This window comes from Haliaeetus albicilla, chromosome 7 (assembly GCF_947461875.1).
Source record: "Haliaeetus albicilla chromosome 7, bHalAlb1.1, whole genome shotgun sequence".
In the NCBI taxonomy this organism is placed as follows: Eukaryota; Metazoa; Chordata; class Aves; order Accipitriformes; family Accipitridae; genus Haliaeetus; species Haliaeetus albicilla.
Window position 1 is genome coordinate 43,542,294 of NC_091489.1, and position 23,041 is coordinate 43,565,334.

Genomic DNA, 23,041 nt, shown 5'->3' on the forward strand with positions numbered 1-23,041 from the left:
TGTGGGGATGTTGGCTGCTCTTGCCAAGTTGGAGGGACTGGAGCAACACTCCCTGCTATTAGCCCTGGACTGCTTCTGTTTAGTTCTCTGATTCTATCAGAAAGCAGTGTGTTTCACTCCTTTTTCGTTGTCAGTGGCGGTGGTTATTTTTGTTTAACAGCAATTTTGCCTTTGTTGCCAAAGCTGCAAGTAGTGCTGGGCCAAGCGAGGAAGTGTAATTAAAGTCTGCTCAGACAAAGGCGTTTGGTGACGAGATGCAGTGTTGCTGAATCCACAAGGGGCACAATTAACTGATAAGAGTAAACTAATTGTTATTCATATTAAATTAGGGCACAGGTGATTTGGAAAATCTATAGACACTCCCATATGCTTTGCGATTTTGCATTGCAGATTATGGTTTTATAAGGCCCTTCTGGGATTCAGATTATAGAGGCAAAGTGTGGAGCTGTATCTAAACTGAACATATTCTTTCCTGATTAACTACATGATAAAAACATAAATGTGCACATCAGAGGATTTATCACTGTGTTTGCATATTAATTTTTCTTTTCCAGGCATGAACACAACAGTTTTTTATAGATCTGAGTGATTCTGTTTAGTGGCAGCTGGGTAAACCCAGACAAGGTGACATGATTCCCATGTTGTCACATAATAGTTTTGAGATGGAGGTTAATAGCAGGGAATGGGCATATGGCAGGGACATGACTGCCACAGGAATGGTAGGACATGGTGAGATATTTGCTGCTGGTTCTTTTGTGCTGTGCTGCCATGGTCTGAATATTTGTAGGCAAGAGGCAGCAGGGCCATGCTCGCCCTGGCAGGGTGAGGTGAGGCTGCAAAAAGTACAGTTTGCGTGCACGCTGCACGGGAATGGCAGGCTACTTGAGCTTTTGGAACAATTCTGCATCAGGCTCTGTTGGTTTAAAAGAGCTCTGAAATGAATATTTATAAATGGGACGTGAAAAAAGAGTCTAAATTGCTTGTGTGATCTTGGGACATGTGAGATATTATGATTATTTATGCACTTCTATGTCTTGCTTTATCAGTTCATTGTGTTGCAATCCCAGACTGTCACAAGCTTCTCTCGAAGGAAGTTCTCTCTCAGTAAGATCCAAAGCTGCCTGGTGAAGCAGCGGTAGAAAATGTGGGGACAATAGCAGGAAATGGGGCAGAGCATGTGTCAAGACCGTGGCTAAAGTATTAAGGCAGAGAGAAATGCAGTCCTTTGGCTTGGACATGGTGGTAAGTCTCCTGAACCCTAAAAACAAAAAGCGCCTGTGACTTCTGTCATATGGAAGTCCCCATTTGGGGTTGTCTCACTTAACACACCAAAAGACCCAGCAATAATTCCAGTGGTGCATGCGTGTTCTTGCTTCCTCTCCTCTCTTCTGGTCTCAAGCTGTGGCATCCAGAGCAAAGACAAGAGTTTCTGACCTGTATGATGGGTGGGTGGAGGGTTGTGTAGAGGGTTTGGAAACAGAGTTTAATTACAAAGGAGCGTGGAGAGAGCTGGATTGCTGTTTATGTTTGTTTTCTAAGAGGGTGCTTCCCAATAAATTAAAATCCCTCAGAGAACAGTTTGGATGTATGTGATTTAGCACCGCCTGGGTTGCGCTAGTCTCTGAACAATCTCTGCCTTGAATTCTGGCCAAGATAACGATCAGAGAAAGGCTATAGCTGGACAAGGAGTCCAGGGGTTATTGAATCACTCCTGCCAGCTCCCAGCAATGTGCTAAACCATTTCCTTTTAGATGTTCCCCTGAGTTAGGTTTACCTACAATGGGTCTTTAGCCTGTGAAGAGTTTCTTCCAAGATGTTAAGAAGCACCACTCTCCAAGGGGAGCTCCGTGCAACGTGTGGCTCTCCTTTCCTGGTCTCTGAACTGATGCAGACTCTGTCTCTCTCAGCAGTGCAGGGAAGAGGGGTCTTGTGTTAGGCTGAGGTATCTTTACTGGAGGAAATCCCAGTGATAAAATGCCAGGCTAGGGCTTAACTTGTTTGCTGATTTGAAGGGGAGAGCACCACCTGCTGATACCTCACCACGGCTTTTCTTTTGGTCTCCCCAAAGCTTGCTCTGACCTGTTCCCAAATGTGCTTTGCATATATCTGTGAAGCATCCTGAGGGCATGCTGAATCCACACATCAGGGTGTATAAATGCCCTCCATGCACGTACAGAGCCTTGATGGGGTGAAACAGCTCCTGCAGGCAGTGCTGCCAAGAAGAGAGTATCTCCCTGTCTTGGCTTCAAGGTAAAGACAGGCCGTACTCAGGGAATAGTTTTCCTCCAAAGGTCCTTTTGGACATTCATCCTATCGGGTGGATCAGTGCCCTGCTGTCTTCCAAAGCCTGTTGTTGGTGTCCGGTCCCATGCATCTGTCTGAGAGCACTGCCCAGCTGGGAAATGCTGCGTGATCAGTGTGTGCCTGTCCACTGCTCACTTGGAGGCTGGTTGCAGAAGTCAAGCTGGGTGATGAGGAAGCATCTGATAGTTTATGTAGGTGAAGCCCATGAGATAGAATGTTTGAGTGGAGCGTAAGGAGATATTGGATGGGATGACAGCTTTTATTGTTGCTTGCTGTACCTTTACTAGAAGAAAAAGAAACCTTGGCTTCAGAATAGATTTGTCACAGAATTATCTGCCAGTTTTCCCCCCACTGAAGCCCAACAGAATAAAAGGCTGGTAACTGCTCTCTGTAGCACAGCAACAAGGGCAATAGTTGCTGGAAACAAGTCTGCACAAATAGCAGAACGTGTTGTTCCACCCCATAAGAAGCTTATGCTCTGCTTGAAAACCTGTTGGCCTCTGTTTGGCACTTGGAGAATAATAACTGGGCTAGTGGGTGCTTGCTGGAGGATCTTTTTGCCCAGTATGCACATGTCAACCAAAGCAGGAGCAAGGATCCTTTCCAGAGTATGGGATGGACAGTGGTACTTAAAGGAAGCACCATAGATAGGTTGAGGGGTTTTGTTTCATGGAGGGTTAAAACGAGTGGTTAATTTGATTTGTGGTTATGAGCAGCTACTGCTCAGCCCTGCTGTGGGAAGAAGGGGAATTGTCTAAGGTTGGCAAAGGGGCCAAACTTTGAGGTTTTTTTTCTCCATGGCCTCTCCCAGACCCTAGGGTCCCTCTCATCTGCATGACAAGGTAAGTGGGACTATCAAATGAGGTTCTCCCTTCCTAGTGTCAGGCTGGCTCTGAAGAACTCAGGCCTGTCATTTCAAAACCTGACCCATCTCTTTCCTCGTCCTGTTTCTGTAGATAGTCGTATCTCAAGTCCAGCACCACAAGGCAGTAATATCTGGAGCCCAGGCTACAAGTGGAGGAAACCCCTAGAAAGCCTGAGGCGAGGTAGTTCCCATGTTCAGGCTGCCTGAGGCCTGAAAACAAGACAGCGCTGCTGGAGGGAGCGGAGCTGCGATTTGGGGTAGCAGGGAAGGCTGCCGGCCAGGTTAGATGGGAAATGTGGACCACATCAGACCTTGGGTTGCTCCAGCTGCTCTGCTGCTCCCTCCCAGCAGCCCAGCACCATGCTCGTGCGTGCTCCGCTGAAACGTACCCCGCTATTTGCTGAATATCTGCCCTCACGCTCTTCCTTTTGCCCTGCACTGCCTCGGCTAATGAGGTTATTGTTTAGCCGGAGAGAGGCATCCGCTCGTGTCTGTGCCTGGCTGCAGCGTGGTTCCAAGCAGAGATCCTCCTGACAGTGCCAGATGGCGAGCCGCAAGCAAGGGAAAGAGGGGGAAAGGGAGCTGCAGCTCTGTCCCCTCCCGGGAAAAAAGCCTGGTGGGAGTGTGTCTGCCCCGGCTCTGCTGCTGCGTGGCTTTGGAGTCTGGAAGGGGGAGACGGAGCACGATCAAGGAGTGGGCCTTGGGATGGCCGGGGCAGGCAGAGTGTGTCAGGCTGTGAGCATCTAGTTTAGGTTTTCCTGTGCCTCCAATCCTGTGGTAATAAACCTAGCCAGAAGCACAGCTTTAATATTTAAAAAATGACATTTAAGGTATTGAATATATGCTACGTTCTCCAGAAGAATATCTATGTGTGTGTGCGTGTGTTTGTGTGCACACGCTTGGGGCTTTGTTTTCCTTTTATAGTGGATTGTTGTGTGTATGTATTTTACTCGGGGTATTCTGTGCTATAATAAGAAGGGGGAGGGAGCGGGAAAATACTGTTCTGTTTATATACACTGCTGTCAACAGCGATGCTGCGTGTTTCAGATTCGCATTCTCTGTGAAGCACTCTGGATTCCAGGCAAACAACACCCTTCCCCCTTTATCCCGAGATCCTTCGGGAGGATTGTCTGAGCCTCTCCTCCCATACCCCTCTTGCTGGCAGGCTTGCCCTCTCCTGGAATTTGGCTCTGGTGAATGTGGCACACTCCATACCCAGCATGCAAACAAGTCGATATGCTAAGGTTCAAAGGGACAACCTTGGAAAATGTCAGAGCAGCGTCTCTGCACCATTGTTCTACTGCTCTGATCACAAAAAGGAGCTCTGAGTGAGTCAGGCTGTAATTTTCAGTTGGGGGGGCAGGGAAGGGACGCAGAAATGCCTCCCTGTATGTGTCTATGTCCCACCCGAGCTTCTCTGACACTTCTCCCAATGCCTTTCACCTTTGTGAGTCTTCGGAGACACTGATGCAGGGCTGAGCCTGTAATGTTACTGCTCACCCATAATATTTATAAATCTCAGGTGTAGCACATCTCCGTTCCCTCCTCCCTGAGTTTTTATGTGTTTAGGTTTTGTGGCAGGAGCATTTTTATGTCTCTTCTCCCTCATTTTCCCCTCTCTCACCCAGCCCTGAAATAGTCAATGAATGTGCCCTTTCTTATCTCTTGATATAGGCCTCAAGGGACAGTTCCTTCCAATCCATCTCCTGAATGCCGTAACAGCAGGTAGCCTGGGACGTGCTGGAAAAGCGCTGGGTCTGAATCCGCCCTTTTGATATAAGTGGACATTATGCATTTTTAATACACATAGAGTTCAGTGAAACCCTTAGTACTAGCTGAATTGGCACAAAATTCCCAGACAAGTAGTCTTTGGAGCTGATCTCTCCCTAGGTACCTTGCAGAAAATGAGACCAAGGACAAAAAAAGGCCATGTTCCCTTTGATTGCAAGAACTATTTTGCAGAGGAGGTGGCCGAGCAGAAGCTAGCCCAGCTGTGCAGTCTCTTTAGCTGTGCATGAAGGATTCTGGATTGGCAGTCCCTGTTCATCCTTGTTCATCCACAGAGTAGGCGCAGCTTGAGGGGAGAGGCTATTACAAAGGACCTTCCTTCAAGCATCACCCTCTGAGGACAGTTCTTCAGCACTGGCCTGGAGGCATCATCTCGCTGGTTTGTCCAGTGCAGGCCTTGCCAGTCTCAGCAAAGCTCACTTCCACCTGAGGCAGTGGCTTGGGGCCATGCGTGCAGTCCTCCAGCTTGCTTCACTTCAGGAGGAAAAAGTATGGGAGCTGCTGTCCCTGGCACTGTGATGATGCAGTTAGGATTTGTCAGTGCATCTTGATGCTTGCTAATTTGTGGGTAACGTTTTGACTTCCAGACTACATAGCAGACATCCCTGCTCCTGGGTACCCCTCAAGATGCACAAGTTAAAACTGGGGTCTGAATGCTATAGGTTCAACACAAAAAGCCCAGGGAAAATGGTGGGAATCACAGGTGAAGATCACTGAGATTGCTCCACAATATGGACCTCAGCTCCCCGAGTACTGAATCTTTTCACAGTAAGTGGAAGGTTGTGTTTTTGATTTGTTGTTCCTTTTTTTGGTAAAGCATAAGTAAATCTGTCTATACCTCCAGGTTACCATGGCGCTGTAACTTTACCAGATCTGGAAGAGAGGGAGTAACAAGGGAGTAGCTGTAGCTGTGGATCTGTGCGTGTCCACTGTGGAACATGTAGCCAGGAAGAGATGGTGGTATATGGAGGGGGTTGACCTGGTTGGAAGCAGGTAAGCAGGCAGCGGTAGCAGGACAGGTAAAAGGCAACTTGCCCCCAGCCTCAGGACTGAATTTTGGCTCTTGTTAAACTGTCCAGCTGCGAGCATGGCATTCAGAGACATACGTGGTGTTCAGCCATCTCGGAGAAATCTGCTGCTGAGCATGAGTCAGCCCTGCCTGGGTTAACTATTAAAGGGCAGTATCAGAAGGTAAGATCTTTACTCTGCTCCCCAGCCCCTTCAAGCCCCTCATCCTCCAGGTGGTCCCTATGAAGGGAGGGAGTATCTCTAGGGTCCTGCAGGTCACAGAAACGTCCTGTCTGCCCACCGGGCTTGGTGCAATTGTCCCCAGATTAGGGACAGCCCTAGTGACATCCAGAGCCTCCTTCCCATGGGGGGGAAGCACGTTCCTGCTGTCCTTTGCCAGTGCCAGGGCCCTTCGTCAGCTGCCGGGAAGGACATGGGGATACCTCGCTGTTGGGGTAGGGATGGCTGAGTGGGGCCATTGAAAGACATGGTGCTAGACAGAAGGGGAGTTGCATGAGATCTAACGAGCGGTACCCACTACTTGCAAAGCCCAGGTGGATTCAGCTGGGGAGCCATCAGTCCAGGCACGGAGGCATGCATGATGAGGAGCAGAGGGTCCTTCCACTAAAGTGGGCATGCAGAAAGTGGAGCAGAGCTCAGCCTGCCTTCCTGAGAGGCTGGAGGGGAACCTCGCTTTCCACCTCGCATATGGTCACTGCTTTCTCTCAGAGAGGTGCTGAGCCACCTCACCAGCAAGACCCTTCCCTCACGCCCAGCCCTTCCTAGCCTCACACTTTCCGTTCGCCTGCTGAGCTGGGCGAGCGTCCCCCCCCAGCCTGTGGCTGCAAACTCGGTGGGTGATGCCGTGGAGCGAGGAGAGCAGGAACCAATTCCTTAAGGGGCCATCTCGGAGCCTTCCTCGGCTTTTCCTCCCGTCGCAGGGAGAAGTGCCCCTGCCTAAGTGGAATAAATTGGTACAGACCATTAGCAGCGCAGGTCCTCCTCTGGTAGGGAGGAGGGAGGGGGCTGTCAGCACTGCTCTGGATACAAAGCAGCCAGCCACGCTCTGGCTCCTTCCTCCCGCACCCCGTTGGCCTCCTCCTCCTCCTCCCTGTTTGCACGCTCCCTCCCTCCCTCTCTTTCACTCTCTTTCTTTCCCTTAACGCCACGCTGCAGAAAGGCAGACCTGGGGAACCGGAGGTCCACAGAGGCAGTGGAGGAGGAAGGAGCTCTCCAATGCTGTTTCTTTGCAAGTGAAACGAGGAGGCAAAGAAGCGATGAAGGAATGTCTTGCTTGCTGCCTGGATTAAGAAAGAATACGTAAAAAAAAATTAAAAAATTCCAGACCCAACAAACGAGGAAAAAGGGAGGAGAGAAGGAGGAGGAGGTTGCTGGGGGGAGCCGACTCCGGTGGGTGAACAGCCGCTTTGAATCGTACCTCTGTTCCCAGGGATTAAAGCATGAATGGGAGCAGCTTCCCAGCCACGATGGAGAGAGAAGGCGGTTCAGGCTATGGGAATAAGGTAACTCTTGCTTCTTGCAGGCATTGCATGGCTGAGCTGAGCAGGACAGAGATCCTTTATGCACAGGGCTGGGGGGGGGGGTGGTGTATGTGTGTATGCAGCAGGCAGGGAGTGGGAGGAAGCAGGGAAGACTCAAAGGGATTTTTCTACCCCTCCCAGTGTATTTAAAGAATGCAGAATGGGTCCCGGGGGCTGCAGTGCTGGAGATCACTTTGCCCCCCCCCTTTTTCAGGCTGGGTGCCTGAGGACACCGAGCTGCTTTGCCGGGGGAAGGCTGGCTGGGTTATGGGGAAATATGCCCCTGTCTCGCCTCCAGGAGCACTGTGCTCCCAGCCTTGCCCTCCCAGACCTGCACCTGCTGTGGGGGTCCCCTCGTGGGCTTGCGTGTGGCTCTTGGGGAAGCTGCGTGGGGGCTACAATGGCCCAGTGCCCTTCCATCCCACCGGTGCATCCGTGCAGAAAGACGGGAGGGAGGTGAGAGGCAACTGAGAGTTGCTTTTCTCTTCCCTTGGTCATCCTCTGCCTTTTCTTTGCAACAGAAAGGGATGGGATTTAGGAGGAGGGGGAACTGAAATCCCTTTCATCCGTGCCAGCAGTGGTGAGAGCCAACTTTGAGGCTGCTTAAAGGGAAAAGCTTTCTGAGTGCTATCTTTTGGAGGGATAGGAGATGGCTGAGCGATGCTTTGCCATCTGAGGGGTGATCTCTGTGTGATGTTATGTTGTGGGAGTGGGTGGGGAAGAAAAATAGTGATTATGGGGGAGAAAGTCTATGGTGATCAATGAAGCTGTCCACAAATGATGCTTTCCTTTTCCCTGCTGGGCCTCTCTCTGACTCAATTCCTGGGTCTCTGACCCTGAAAGTCCTAATTTCTCTCAGTCAGACCAGAAAGCGCAACTTCAAATAGTATTGGGAGATGGCTTAGCCCAGATGTTTGGGAGTGCACTGAGGAGAACCTGATGTTTACAGCCATGGAGCCCATATCCAGTTAATCCCAGCAAGCAGAGGTCTTGGCTGGGTGTCCCTCACTATCTTTGGCAGGATCTTGTTGTTGCAATATCCATTTGTTCTTTGCTATCTGTCAGATACCCCCTCCTCCCCTTGCCTTCAGGAGCTTCTTGATGGGTCTTGGCATGGGGTTAGGCAGCATTTGCTTTGGTTACTTAGATAATGACGTGTCACAGAAGTCCCCACTTACGTGCACACAGTGCAGAAAGTCATGAGCCCCAGCGTGCCATCAATTGACATAAGAGCTTGTATACGCATCTAAGGAGCTTATGGTCCAGTGTGATGGACTGAAAGAGACTATGCAGTCTGTTGCGCAGGTCTGTACGTACTTGTCTAAATTGCTAGTGTCCCTGACTATCTACAGTGAGGTGTCACCAACTTGTATAAAAGACTGGGGTTGAGTGTGTTTGTGCGTGCGCATAAATGTGGAAGAAGGGCTGTGTAAAAGCACAGTGGAGCTTCAAGCCATTCTTTTGTTTTGTGAGTAATCCTTGCTCGTATGAGGAAATTCTCCTAACTCACCCAAGATGCATCTTGCTTGCCTTGTTCGTGTAACTAGTCCTTCTCTGTACACAGATCTCCAATGTGAGTGAATTGACCAAGATATGGCTAGAAGGTTACAGCGGCTGGGATTTCTTGACTTACCTGACAGAGTTGGGAACAAAAAGGTGTGGAAAGATGGAGGCACTTGGGAAAAGAGGGTAAAATATCTTCTTTCTGTAGGTAGCACCCGACTCTGTTTTCCGTGTCAGCTTCAAAGCATTGAGGAATGTGGAGGATGTTCTGGTGAAGGAATTGAATAATTAGACAGTGAAAGAGAAGGATATTTCTCCCAGGAGGATTAATTCCGTGACAGGGGCCAAGAGCTTTGGAAATGGCCAAAGTCAGCAGGACAGTGGATGCTACTAGAATGGGAAGGTAGCTGACCAATCATTTTAGTTTCCTGGTTGATTATGTATGGGTGTATGAAAGACAGAGGAAGAAAAATGAAATTGGTGATGTCGGCTCTGAGTACTTTCCCATTTCATGCAGCTGAGTTGTAAATCCCTCCCTGTGCGCCCCATAGGCATTCCGCTTCTCCAGCGGAGCACTGTGAACTTGGAGTCGTTAGCAACGCAGTAACAGCTTTAATGAGAGCTGGCTCCCTCCAAGCCAGTCTGATCAGAGGAAGGTGCAGAAGAGGGGACCCAAGCCTCACGTCATTTCAGTTCTCTAGGACGGCAAAGTGAGAGGGTATCCGTAAAGGTGTCCCTTCACACACACGTGTCAGCAAGGAGGGAAAGGGGGAGAGCTTTCCCACTTGTTAGTTGGCATCCCAAAGTTTCCTGACACATTGAGGTGGCTCACGGTGGAGAGTGAATGCAAAGGGGGGATAATGCCCCAACCCTAGGAAGGGACTGTCACCGTGGATGTGTCACAGGCCTGATAGTCACTGGGGCCAGTGATTCTGTTCTCCTGTGGCTTTGTCCTCATCAGGGCAGTGTCCTAAAGAGCTCCAACCAACTACACCGATGCCTGGATTTGCTCTCTTTCCTCCCTTGACCTGCAGTGGTGTTCTGCACCTTTCTGTCTTTTGCTCTGCAATTATGTGTTTTCCGAGGCAAGAAGAGCACCAAGCACCTCCAATGTGCAGGGCCTTGTCCATTTTTAGCATGCTCACAAATGCTGCATTTTTCTGGTAAACAATTGCTGTAGCAGGGAGGTCTGGCCTAAGCCGACAAAGAAATCTTCCAGTAACGAAGTGTGAGCACACGCTCTTCCCTTGTGCGAAGCTGGCTGCTCAATGTCAAAATAATGCTTTCTGAAAGGAAAACAGTGTGTCTGCCCTTTTAATCTTTTCCAGCACCCTCACGTTGCAAAAGCAGAAACCTTGGGAAATTAAAAGAACTGTCTTTTAAGGGACACTAGGGCAAATGTTGTAATTCATTTTTTAGTGTTTCTTGGAGACTTGCCTTTTGCAATGCTTTTGCTCTCTCTTGCCCTTGTTCTGTTTCTACTAGCTCAAAAAAAAGTTGCACAAAAGCAGTTTTGTTTCTTCAAACAAAACCCAGTGGGCAGATTTGAATCCATAGGAAGACAGGATATGGTCCTTCCTTGCATCCCTGTGCATTTTGTCTTGCAGGGATGAGCAGTGCCAGAGGCTGCCTGGCTTCCAGGGCTGCTTTTCATATGGGCTTACCAGCAAGATCTTTGACTTCTGGGGACCAGCAGGCCTTGGTCAGCATCTTTCTCTGTGGGTGATGCCCTCTGTGGCTTTCTCGCCCTCCACTTTTTCTGCAGCCCTCCATTACATGCAGTAGCCTTCAAAAGTTAGGTGGGCTGTAGCTGTAAGTCTTGTTTGGGGGTATGGCTGGAGGTGCATTTGGTGTGGCTTCAACGCACCCGAAGGCAAAGCATCTTCTGGAAGCAATAACATTGGAAGGGCCCTCTACAGTGTCTTTTTCATGGGTCCTTGTTCTCTGTAACGTGTTGTCTTTTATGCTTTGCTTGTGGAGATCCTGAATCGGTTACCTGCTGGTGTTTTGCTTCTCTGCTGGCAAGAGAAGTGATCTTTGCCAAGCATAAGGTCTGAAGAGTGAGGATAGATTCTTCCTTTTTCTCAGGTGAGACCCCACTGTTTGTGTTTGCTTTGGCAAGTTGACGTCAGGGCTGGATTCACCTTCAGAAGCTAATAAGGGCTTTGCTGAGTGGAGATCACAGGGTGTGGCCCATAATTAATCTTCATATCCTGATCTAGACACATGGCCCACCCCCAAGTGCTCTAAGTAATACAGTGTATTAGTCACTATTGAATATAACTTGGCAGTGACAGCAGAATAAATAGGAAATGCTCAAGATCCCCCTCCTGCCTGGATCTGAGCTATTTTCCTAGAGATGGGACAAGAGCTAAGCTTCTGTACAAGGCTTCCTGCGCTTCTTGTGCTGTTCTTTAAGAGCAGGGGATGTATTAGCTCTCAAAGTGTGTGTTAATGCATTGGTCACTGCTGGCCCAGCTCCAGCCTGTCCACTGCCCTGGAATACTATTTATTGTTAGTTCCTGACACGTGGTTTGATACTCCAGAGTCCTTGGTTCTGTGAACATCTGGTCTGCACTGGAGCATAGCATGCAAGTAAACAGGATGGGCAAAGAAAATACTGCATGCTTGGTTTTGATGGAAGGGTACCCAAATGCTGTCAAGGGAAAGGTAATTGGCCTGTGATCGCATAGGGAGTCCCCTGGCGAAGATATGGGAACCCAGAGAAGAAATTATGCCAGTTAGAATGGGACAATCTTCAGAAAGGCATTAAAAAAAGCCCATCTCTGAAACCTCTGGGGAGGGGATTTACATCTTCACATCATGATTGAGAATTCTCTCCGTTCAGCTCCGGGCTGTTGCAAAGACATGTGTGCACTGCAGAGCTCACAGAAGAGAGATGCCTGCTGATCCCCGAGTTCCTTCCACAGTGTCTGCTGGAGACTGGTTATCTTCTCTGAAATAACAACAGCTGGTGCCCTGCTCATGCAACCTGGAAAGTAGAGTTCAGACTCTCTCCTTCCATTCCTGCCTTGTGCAGTCTAGATCTGTGGGCTGGGTTGCCAGAAGAACTTGCTCTTCTGTGCTGTCTGCCATCTGGGAACTCTGTCAAAGCCCAGTGGATAGGGAATTGAAAGCTGTAGCTCAGAGAACGAAGTCTGCTTACCCCCCCAGAAAGGTGGGAAACCCTTTGCTTAAGTGTACTGAAGATGCAGATGTCGGCTTGTTCAGCTGCATAGTAAAGAGAAATGGGCATTTCCAGGCTGCAGCTCATCTGATCTGAAGGCATTCATCTAAAATAGGCCAAATGAATTCTCGCTATTGATTGCAAAAAGAATCTAGACGGCGAGCTCTGCTGGGGGGACCTACACCTATGGCACTGCAGGGGTGGGTGTCTCCCACCCTAGGCCCCTGCGGATGGGCGCTGCGAGGCCGGTGCAGCTCTCATCTGACCTTTTGTGGGTAGGAATTCACCTGGAGCCAGATGTCCACAACTGCAGCTGCAGCACAAAGATCTCCTCCAGCCTCTTGAACGTTGTGTGAGTGGCGGAGCCCCAGTTTCTGCAGTGCCGCAGCTCGCTGTGGTTACGGGGGCCGGAGCTTGTGGAGAATGAGACACGCTTCACTTTTTGACAGGAGAAAGGGGCATGGGATTTGTCTCAGCTGCCTTCCTGGATGTCATTCTTAAATGCCCTAGCGCAGTTTCTTCCTCAGATTTGGCACCTGAAAGACAAAAGAACGCTAATCCAGAAGAAATACCTTGACTCTGCCTCACCTTCCATTCAGCTGGAAAGAGACCAGGAGCAAAAGGATGGGTGCTGAGGCTCTGCTCTGGATTTCATGAATGGATGAATGTAGAGACGCAAGTGGGGATTTTGAGGGGATTTGGAAGCCTGCTCCAGGATTTGTCTGGCACGCAAAGCGTTTATAATACTTCCAGCATTATCATAACATAATGCCAGCATGATTCGGGGCCCACTCCAGCTCTCAGTGAATAAAAAGCGTAACTCTTACCACCATCAGTAGGAGAAGGATCCCACTTCCGATAAGTTGTAGTTTTGCATAGTCCATACTCTTCCCCTGGCCTGGTGGCGCAAAGTGAGGGCTAAGATGCTTTTGTGTGCTGGTGTGAATGAGTGGGTCTGGCTGCATATGTGTGTGGGTGCTGAGCAACCTGCACGAGTAACACCACCTCAGAGCAGCGCACCGTGGCCTCTTGCAGAGAAACGCAAGTTTCAAGACAGTGGAGTGGGTGCCTGGGTTACCTCCCCCCCCCAGCTTGTCTATAAATACCACCTTGGTGCTGAAGCGCTCTGGCTGAACTCCTTAGACTTTGTCCTTTGTTTTTCCATCTGTTCAGTGGCTTTTAAAGCTAGAGGAGAGATGTGTACCAATGCATTGCTCTTAACGCAGGTGGCCCTGTGGGGGCCAGGACTATACTTACTGGGGACTGCATGAGAAGGTCCACGGGGGAGTCCAGCTTCTCAGGGAATGAGCAAAAGCCAGCAAGCGCTGGGGAGTGACATTGCTCTGGCCACACGGGACCAGGCTAGATGATTTTCTATGATTATTCCATCTGAATCCCATAGACTGTGACACGGAGAGTAAACGCTGAGCTCTGCTGAGACACCGATGGCCCTGCAGTGCTTCTGGCTAGTGCATCCAAGTAAGCTTTTTCCAGCTTCAGCTCATGTCTTCCCCATCCAACCACAAAAATGTAGTGCTACCCTTGTACTGATGCAACAGTCTTATGGTAGGAATTAGTACTGTGGGAACCACTGTCCCAAGGCCTTCAGCCCATCCCTGCACAGGAGAAGTACATCAGAGTGCTGTACTTTTTCGGGTGCTCCAATGCAGGATTTTGGGCCTTTTTTGCAGTCTGCACTGACGTGCTCTGCTCATTTTTAGAACGGCTGCGGATGCTCACAGTGCAACAAGAGATGCACTGAGCTTGCATGTTTTCTCCTGCCTCCTGCTCTCTGTGCCTGCCCAGCCAGCCTTGCCTGTCATCAGCAAAGGAGTAGCACCTATGGAAAGATTTTCTGTATGTGTAGATGAGGGGCAATGCTGAAAGAAATCATTCACACTGTCTCATTGAGCATAGGAGCCATTGTCCAACCCAGGGCAGCTATTACACTGTCCTGAGCAGTCCAGCACTGCCACACTCAGATTGACTTGATGGAAGGGACCCATAACTGCTATTTCGTGTGAGCCCCTGTGTGCCTGCTGTAGCTAGATGCCTTCCTGGTCCGTGAATAGCTCTGCAGGGGCCCGTGATAACGTGCTACATAAGTCCCTGTCCTCCTGTGGGCACCACAACGCTTCCCATGCCCTCCTTGTCCTGCCCATCCCTCTGTCCCTGTGGGGAACTGTAACTGCAAGCCCACGGGAAAGGTTGGAGTTTGTGGAGTGTACAGGAGGTGAGCTATATTGTGCCGTAGCCATTAACGAGGTACATTAACCAGATGATGAGGGAGCGGCCTGACAGGGTTGTTAACTCCTGTCCCTCACCGTAACAAAGCTGTAAAACCCTCTGGAAGGATCAAAGCAAGAGCAGCATTGCACTCTTCTCGCTTCAGTCCAGGCTGAGAAAAGAGCAGCTTTGCAGGAGGAATTTTGTTAGAGACTGGGTGCGGTACCTGGAACCTATTTTGGCTCATGAATAAGTTGATATTTCTTCTGAATAATAGATGCACATGATGGTTGCTGAGAGGCAGATCTGTGAGTAGGCTGGGTCTCTGAAGGAGGGAGTGAGACATATGGAGTAAGCTGCAGTCCTGTTCTGAACTGGGAGCTTGCTGGATGCTGTAAGCCTGGCAGGACTGTGCAGGGATGGCATTTGGATGGTAAACCCATGTGACTGAGGCAGAGAGGGTGCACGTTTGGTCTTTTCACATCTCCTACAGTCAGCGTCTACCACTGCCTAGCTCAGGCTCTGGGGCTGAGGAAGGTAAATATTTGTAATGATACCATTTATCTGCCTCTGTGAGGGGCTTGGTGTGACTGTGCGAATGGGAGGAGAATGGTGCTGTGATTAAATCCTAGCACAGTTTTTGGTGGGGGGGGCCAGCAACCCATGACGTGTGTCTGCCAGGGCAAGTAGGCAGGTTTGGGACAGCGCAAAGCAAGGCTGGACCCTGAGAGCTGCGGCTTTTTTTGGGAGGCAATGGCTGTGCTCAGATTAGCAGGATGCTTTAAGATGCTGCCTCACGCAGTGGTACTGAGAGGCAGTCTCTTGCTTCCTTGAGAGACAGCTTTCACCTGACTTTCTAGTGGCACGTTTTGCTTCTAATTTGGGAGAGAGAAGTATAATCTGGCACAAGCCTGCCACCCTTGAAAGGCTGCCAGCCAGTTTATGGCACTCTGTCTGCATGCTCCCTACAGCCTTGGTGAGATACAGGAATGTTCTATCCTTCCCATCCTCAGCTCTTGCAGTAACTTCAGGGATGCAATGCCCCAGGAGGGGCTGACTTTGGCTGTGGGGTTGTATGGGCATTCAAAGGTTTATTCAGATGGGCTGTGATCCACTTGGATGAACGGCAGCTGGTTATGGAGATTAGAGCTGCAGAAGTCACTACTAATGAATAATTCTTCCAGTGTCTTTCTTATAATAGTGGCACATCCACAAGGCATGACTCTAACATACTCATTTTCAGAGAGCATGCAGCTCCTGGAATGACCTCCTGTGAGGGTTTGGAAGTATTTGTTTCTCTTTGTCAGTGAGATGAGCATTGTTTCTGGCATGATTTTTACCAGGAAAAAAATTGCAAGTGCTACAATTGGGAGCGTCGAAAAGATTGGGTGGAATCTGAGCGGTAAGGATGGGGGCCAGGACAACTCTACCTGCGTGGGAAGCTTTTGGTGTGCATGTGAGGTGTCTGTACAGTGGTAGGCTCTTCGGGCAGTGGGAAGGATGCTGATAGATTCGTATGGGCTAGCTTGGTCTGAGCAGCGAGATTCAGGCGCGGCAGGAGATTGTTAAAAGAGACTGTGAAGCAATGTGATGAGAGTTCAACTCATTCTTGGGTGGCTCAGTTTGAAGACACATCTACCTTAGACAGGAGTTAGTTACTCTAAGTTATTAGTTACTTCAGCTCTGATATTCTCCAAGTGCAAGCAGCCAGTATTCAGCCAAGAGTATTGTGAAGGGGGCCTGGCAGGCGTAACTGTGAATAAATTTACTCGACGATGAATCCCTTGGCAGCAAGGTGGAGCTGTCTGGATCCTGGAGGTGTAGATACTGTCTCTGCCTCGAGCCTGGCAGACTAGCCTCAGGAAGAAGCAAAAATGGCAATAAAAGGTGCCTTTCTATAAATAAAGGCCAAAGGACGGTAGGAGGGGGAGCTGCCAATTTCTGCCCTTTGCGGAGGAGTAACTATCCATGGCATTGTGAGAGTGCTGGGATTATTGTCACCACAATCATGCGAAGAGCTGTGGGGGTCAGGAAGACATTGCATGCTGTAAATGTATTGCTGCTGAATACCTTTGGGGTTTTGCAGTAGCAAGACAGGTGTGTGGAACGGGTGCTTTGACCTGTGGAGCAGGGGGACCTAAGCTGTCTCCTTGCCGCTGCCCTGTCCCCTGGCTTTGGGAAATTTGACGGCTGTGAAGCCCCTGGTGGCAAAGGATTTGTTACAATCCTCTGAAGCTGTCACCCCACACATACACCTCCCTTCTTCCTCCAATTTATCTTTTAATAATGCTGCCAACATTATTTCTCATCGCTGTCTCGTGCACTCTGTGCTCTGCCTGGCAATCCTTTTCGTCTCACCCAGGCATCTTGTGCCATAACGCTCTAATGGGAAGAGACTCTGGCTGCTGAAGTTAATAACTTACCCGACAGCCTGAGTCATTCTTCTTACAGAGCAAACTGTGAACTATGCAACAATCCAACCCAGGGCTGAGACCTCAGTCTGTGGGGGGAAAGTGGTTGCAGAGTAGGCGAGTGTTTGCGTTCAGGTTGGGATCAGCACATGCACTCTGCTGCTGCTAACACTATGGTGCACTTTTGGCTTGTAAATCTTGGGATGCTTCCCAAAGCGGTGTTACGTTGGGAAGACGTGGGAAAATGGAGGATCAGGGCATCCAGGGAAGCCTGTTCAAAAGGGAGCCTGCAGAGGAGGCAGAATGAAATGAGGTCTTCACTCTGCACTGAGAAAACCAGCACATTCAGAGACACTGAAAGAGGAAATTCTTCTCTTTTTTGTCAACGTGACAGCAACTCGGAGGAGCAAGTGTGCCGAGATGTCCTCACAGACGTGCCACATCCCCCATTTTCATAGCCTGCACTCTGCATTTGTCAGGAAGCCCCAGTTCCTTGAGCTGCAAAAAGGCTTTAAAAGGGCCACATGCAGCACTGAGCCCTTCTGAGTGCAGGCAGCACTGATTTCTCCCTCTCTGTCTCAACCATCCTTACTGCTCTGGCTCATTATCAGCTGAGTCAAAGAGTTTAGTAACTCTTGTTTTTAAAGATTAGTCATCTGTAGGAATGACATTTGAAAGACTGACAGTTTCAATCAAATGACAAGGGCTGCTCTTGTGCTTGATGATATTTGTTTAATTTAAAAAAAAAAAAAAGGTAAAATCAACCCGACTAATTAAGTGTTGTACCTTGAGATACAGCCTAGGAAAGTACAGATGTGGTCCTAGTCACGTGAGGAAGCTACCAGGCTGCCATTGCGTGGGTTGGACAGGCCTGAAAGGACTGTGATGGATCTGTGCTGTAGCTCTGTTGATGCTCTCCTTGCCCTGTTCCCTCCTTGGGCAAGGGATGGCCTGCCTCTCTGTCCCTGCCATGCAAGGTTGGTGACAGTCATAATAATAACGATGTAATTTGCCTGGTTGATTTGAGATGCGCTGTAATTACTGCATGATTACAATATTCTTAGAGCAGCCATTACAAAACCCTCCACTTTCTCAGAACTCCCCAAGGGCTTGTCTCACTCCTCACCTTGCAAGTAAAACCCTGGAGGGGAGTCTGTCTGTCCATGAGCTGTGTCTGCATCGCTCTTTGTGTCAGATTACACGTGCGTGCTTTTAGCCACCTGCAGGTTAGAGTTCCCTGGTGCTGAGACACTCTGCATACCACAGGGAATATTTCCCTATGTCCCAACTAGGTAGGTGGCAGGATGGTGCTTGGCCAAGCAGGTCAAGCTTTTTGCAAGTGATGAAGATGCTTTTGGAAATGGCAGGCGCTGGTGAGTGCTACTGGGGAGCTGGGCAGCAGGGGGAGGCACTCGTAGGTGCTTGTCTTTCTTGTGAGGACTTACTGGTTCACTGCTTTTTTTGAGTTGGGCTGTGGAACTGTTGGCTTAATTCTGTCTCCAGCTTTTGTTTGGCTTCTCCATTTCTCTTTCATATGGAGAAGATCTGGGCTGGGTTTGGCCCTTGGGTGATTCTAAAATTAGGAAAAATGACCTTCCCCAGGCATGCACACCAGGCTGCCAGATTGGTGTGAGTTGCACTTCGCCAGCACCTCAGGCATCAGTGCTTGTGCCATTTCTGTATTTAGCCTGTGAGCTACATGAGCCTTGTGATTCCTGTCCAAAAGCAGGCAGCTATTTTCATCTCACCTCTAGAGCAAGCCGAGGTGCAGGTGAGCCAAAATAACTGAGCCGTAAGGGAAGCCAGAGTCAGAACCAGGCTTAGATTAGATGCTGGACAAACTGGTAGATGTAGCCCTTGCCTAACCCACTAAGAGATGAAACTAAGAGCCAAATCCCACCTCCCTGGGCAATGCTGTAATAACTCTGGGTTTATTGGATTGGCATATGGGGTTTTTATGCTAATAGAGGAAAAGAAATCGTTTCTTTCCAAATGCCTCTCAAATGGAAGATGAGCCATGTTATTCTGACACGTCAAAGGTTCCAAGGCAGGCAAAAGCCTCTGTGTTTGCTGTGGAGAAAGGAGGTGAGGGAAGAAGGATGAATGTGTCACGCGAAGCCCTGTGTGCTTCCTTTCAGCAGGCACAGTAGGGTTAGGAGACCCTGCCGAAGTTCGACAGGAACCAGAAATTGAAGGGAGATAATTTTAAAATGACCTTCCTGTTTCCAAGGAGAAAGTTGTGTAGGTTTGTGGCTGTGCTAATGGACTGTGGAACTGCAAGCGGCCATTGATTGTGTTGCAAGCTTCTGAATTATAGTTGGGCATTTGCTTTATCATCCCAGATCCGCCCCCCCTTCCCTTTCCACGCTGTAGCATGAAAGAATCAATGTTAATCCCTCAGTCCCATTAGTGACTTTTGCAGAGGTCACAGGCTGTTAGACTCTCTCTGCCCTGTTTGACCACCCAGCATTGAGCAGGGCTTAGGATTTGAGTCTCATCTCTTTAAGGAAGTCACCTAATGGGGGTGGGAGCTGGGGGTTTTCTCTGTGGGTTGGTGTAATGGTTTTGGCTATGATTTTTTTGACCAACTGCTAACTAGGGAGCTGAGAGAGCTCTGAGTGCCATGCTGCATCTTTGCTAGATCTGTCCCACAAGGCCATAGGAGAGAAAAAGTGCAAGAAATACTTCTGTGGCTCCGTGAATGACCCTGTCCCTCCAAGCACTGCTGCTACAGTGTAAATATATTTCTGCAGCATTGGGGTATGCTATGATGCTGGAGGGTTTGTTGCTCAGGCAGCAGCCAAGAAGGATTCTTGAACAGGCTGCTTGAGTAAGGTGCAGCAGCTAACCTGGGAACCCTGGCCCTGTTGCAGGCTTGTCTGCAGTGAAAAGGTAGTTTGCAATAAGGCAGAAATTTATATGTGAATTTATAGCCCAGGACCTCTTCAGCTCAAATTACCTGCACGCCTGCTCTTAGTGCCTCCGAAATACAAAGCAACTTAATTCCAGGCTTCCCCAGCTGCCTCGTGAGCAGCACGTGTTGGAAGTGGCGTTGTGGGGAGGAGTGCGGAGGAGATGCCGCGTGTGAATTCACAGCGTGCTGTGAGCACTCTGCCTCCCCTGAGCAGGAACAGCACCGTCGTGCTCCCGCAGCAGTAGGTGTTCTTCGTTGCCTGGCCGGAGCACCTCGCAGCTCCCGCAAAGCAGTTTTTACTTTGGTGGCGTCTTCAGGGACTTGTGCTTACAACAGCTGGTGTTTTCAAAAGTAATGGAGAATTTGGATGCCTGCATATTTTTCTTCCCCAGCCTTCAAAAAAACCACCTTTAAGATACTTGATGTTTGCTATTGAAAAAAAGAAAAATTACGCTTTCGAAAACTAAATCCCTTTCTAAGGTGTTTAGGGTGCCTGGTGGTGGCATGCTGCAGTGGGAGAGGGCTAGCTTGCTCACCAGGTCTGCAAGACTTCTTTTTTCCCCTTTTTTAATGCATTAGAATCAGGTTATTAATAACTCTTTTTAAATAGAGCAGGATTTTTTTTTTTTTCAGGGGTAGGGAAGAACTCAGTAATTAAAAGTAAGAGCTGATGGCTATGAAGCCGGGTCTCAGGTACGGAGCTGGTGAACTGCCTTCCAGCTGATGCTGAAACGTGTGTGCCATGTGCTGCATGCCCTGACCCGCAGCTGAGTGGGGCGGTGGGCCCTGCTGCGCTCCCCCCGGCGAGTCAAGAGGCAACAGTGTGTGGGAGATGAGTAGTCTCATCTCCAGGTCTGGAATTGGGAACATACTGCAGAGCCAGCTGGGAGATAAAATTAGAGCTTGTGGCTTGCTGGGCACAGCTCTTCGTGTTTGATGGTCATATTTGTGAACTTTCCCAGGTGCCAGTGTAATGGGAGGCAGCGCCCCGTGTGTCCCGCCAGCCCGGGGTTCTAGATGCACCCACAGAATCCTACACCCTTAATTCAGACAGTATATAAAAGCCTGGGGCTTCTCTCAACCACTAACAACAAAAGCTATGAAATGCATGGTGGTGAGGTAATCTTTACTACAGCATTAGCAAGCGTCGCAGTCTCTCTTCTGACAGCCATCTCCCTTCTTTCATCACCCAACTGGGTCACGCATGTTCAACTTGTGAGGCTTCCTTGGGTAGGGGGAGAAAGGCAAATCCACAGGGAGCCTGATGTTAGCTTGACATGTTTGGCTCAACGATTCAGTCTTGCAGATCCTGAAACAGGGGCCCTCGCTGGCCTGCTGGTTGTAAAGGTGAGGCTTGGTCGTTATGGCCTGCCGCCTCTCTTCCATGAGGCATCACGTGGAAGCGCGTGTCTTCAAACCCTTTGGACAAAGCATATGCAAAGCCTATTATGGAGCTGTGGAATTTAGTCCAATCATATTGAAATTGGGTCATCCTTTGTTAATGTCACTTTTTAAAATCTATGGAAGTCAGCGGTGCACAAAATATTCAGCGCAATGCAGACCACAGAGGTGGAAACAGAGAGTCTGGAAATAGGTCTGTTTCTGACGGTGTTGACGTGGTCTTAGCTGAGCAAAGGGGATAACTCAAGGTATCGTTGTGTCACCAGTTTGAGAAGACTTGATGGAGAAGCCCTTAAATGAGCTAATTGCTGGAGCACTGTTTTCCCAGCACTCATTCAGCATTCACCCACAAGCAACCTTAAAGAAAGTCAAACAACTCTTCATGGGTGTCATCAGCATTTCCTCTAAGAAAACAACTCCCAGTTGTCTTTCTATTTTGGAAGTGGGCTGTAAGTCAAACAGCTTTTCATCTCAATAGAGATGCTTTTTAAAAACCATGTGTGAAGTGCAGCCGTTTATCAAAAAGTATTGGGTGCTGTAAACGCTTTCTCATCCAAGACCTGAGTCAACCCACAGCTTTCCTGGCTTGAGAGAAAGTCTGGACCAAGCGTTGCCAATCCTGACTGACAGACCAGTGCATCCTCTGAAAGCAGTAAGGGCAGCGCTGCCTCTGCAACGATTACCTGTGTGGCCAGGCCAAGACTGATGAGACTCTTCCAAGCACCAAGGACCCACATCAGCCTTGCCACTTTCTGTTGCCAAGCCCATGACCCATTTTTTGCTTCTGCCTTGCTTATCACAAGAAGATTGCAAAGCCCAGGTGCAACCCTCTTCAAAAGCACTGTAATAAAAGGATACCTGCCCCTTCCAAGGCATTCCCCTGGGTGTCTTTGGAGCAATGAGGAAAGGGAGTGCCATGACCGCAGCTAAGGATCTTCAAGAAATCCCAGACAGCACTTGGGCACTGTGGTTATGATTACAGTGTAAGAACCTGTACAAGAAAGCAAACACATTTAGAACAGCAGATTGAATCTTTTAAGGATTTAACAGAAGATCTGCCTTGCTGTTGGAAGCGGTGAAATCTTGGGACTAGGCAGTGTCATCAGCGTAAGAGCAGTGCCATCACATCTCCTGTCCTGTTTCTAGTTCTGTCCATTTCTACCGGCATCTGCAGAGGTGGAGCAGCATGGGGGGAAGATTAATCTGGAGAAGAGAAAGTTTCTGATGCTTGTTAAAATTTGGCTGAAGCTCTGAAACTCAAGGGTTTATACGTTTTCCAAACTGGTGGGTGGTTCATTCTAATTCTGGATATGCAGTTTATTCACATGCACGACTAATCCTTTTTTGAATCCTGTTAAGTTCTTGTTCTTCTTAGTATCCTGTGGCAATAAGTTACAGAAGCTAATTGTGCTTGTGTTGAGCTCTGTTGATCCATTTTGCTCATGCTTGCTTTAAATCCTAAGTGTTGTTCTGAGAAGCTTGGTTAATATTATTTTTTCCTGTGAGATAATCTATGTTCTTGATCCCATTTGTTGCAACAGGGCTCAAGGGCTCAGGACTGGAAGGGGAGCGTAGGTCAGGTTTTGCTTCAACTGTTGCAAGGTTGGGGAAATTCTGCAGTCTCTGTGCCTCAGTTTCTCTAACAGCTTGGAAAACACAAGGAGTGGCTGCTGTGTATGTAGCCAAGGCAAGCGTAGTGAAAGAACTAGGGTTTGCAGGTGAAGCTGGGCAAAAGTATTGAGTGGAAAAACAGCCTCGTAAAACTAAGCTTCTTTTCCAGGCTTTTCCAATATTTCTGAATTTTCCTTTTTTTTGTGTGTTAAAAAAAAAAAAAAAAAGAAAGAAAAAGGAAGAGCACATTATTTCTCTATTTCTGGCCACAGGAATTATTTT

At 48.9% G+C, this 23,041-nt stretch overlaps 1 protein-coding gene across 5 annotated transcripts in view; it reads left to right on the plus strand.

The window, feature by feature from the left end:
• The first annotated feature begins 1,147 nt into the window (after positions 1 to 1,147).
• The window catches only part of B3GAT1 (beta-1,3-glucuronyltransferase 1), a 43,180-nt gene continuing 21,286 nt past the window's right edge, over positions 1,148 to 23,041 (plus strand). For 3 of the 5 annotated variants that reach the window (XM_009918131.2, XM_069788114.1, XM_069788119.1), the window contains exon 1: positions 7,000 to 7,488. The gene's annotated coding sequence lies outside the window, so the exon portion shown is untranslated. Of the gene's footprint in view, positions 1,243 to 6,997; positions 7,489 to 23,041 lie in introns of those variants that run through there. The other 2 variants (XM_069788117.1, XM_069788118.1) reach the window with 2 other exon arrangements.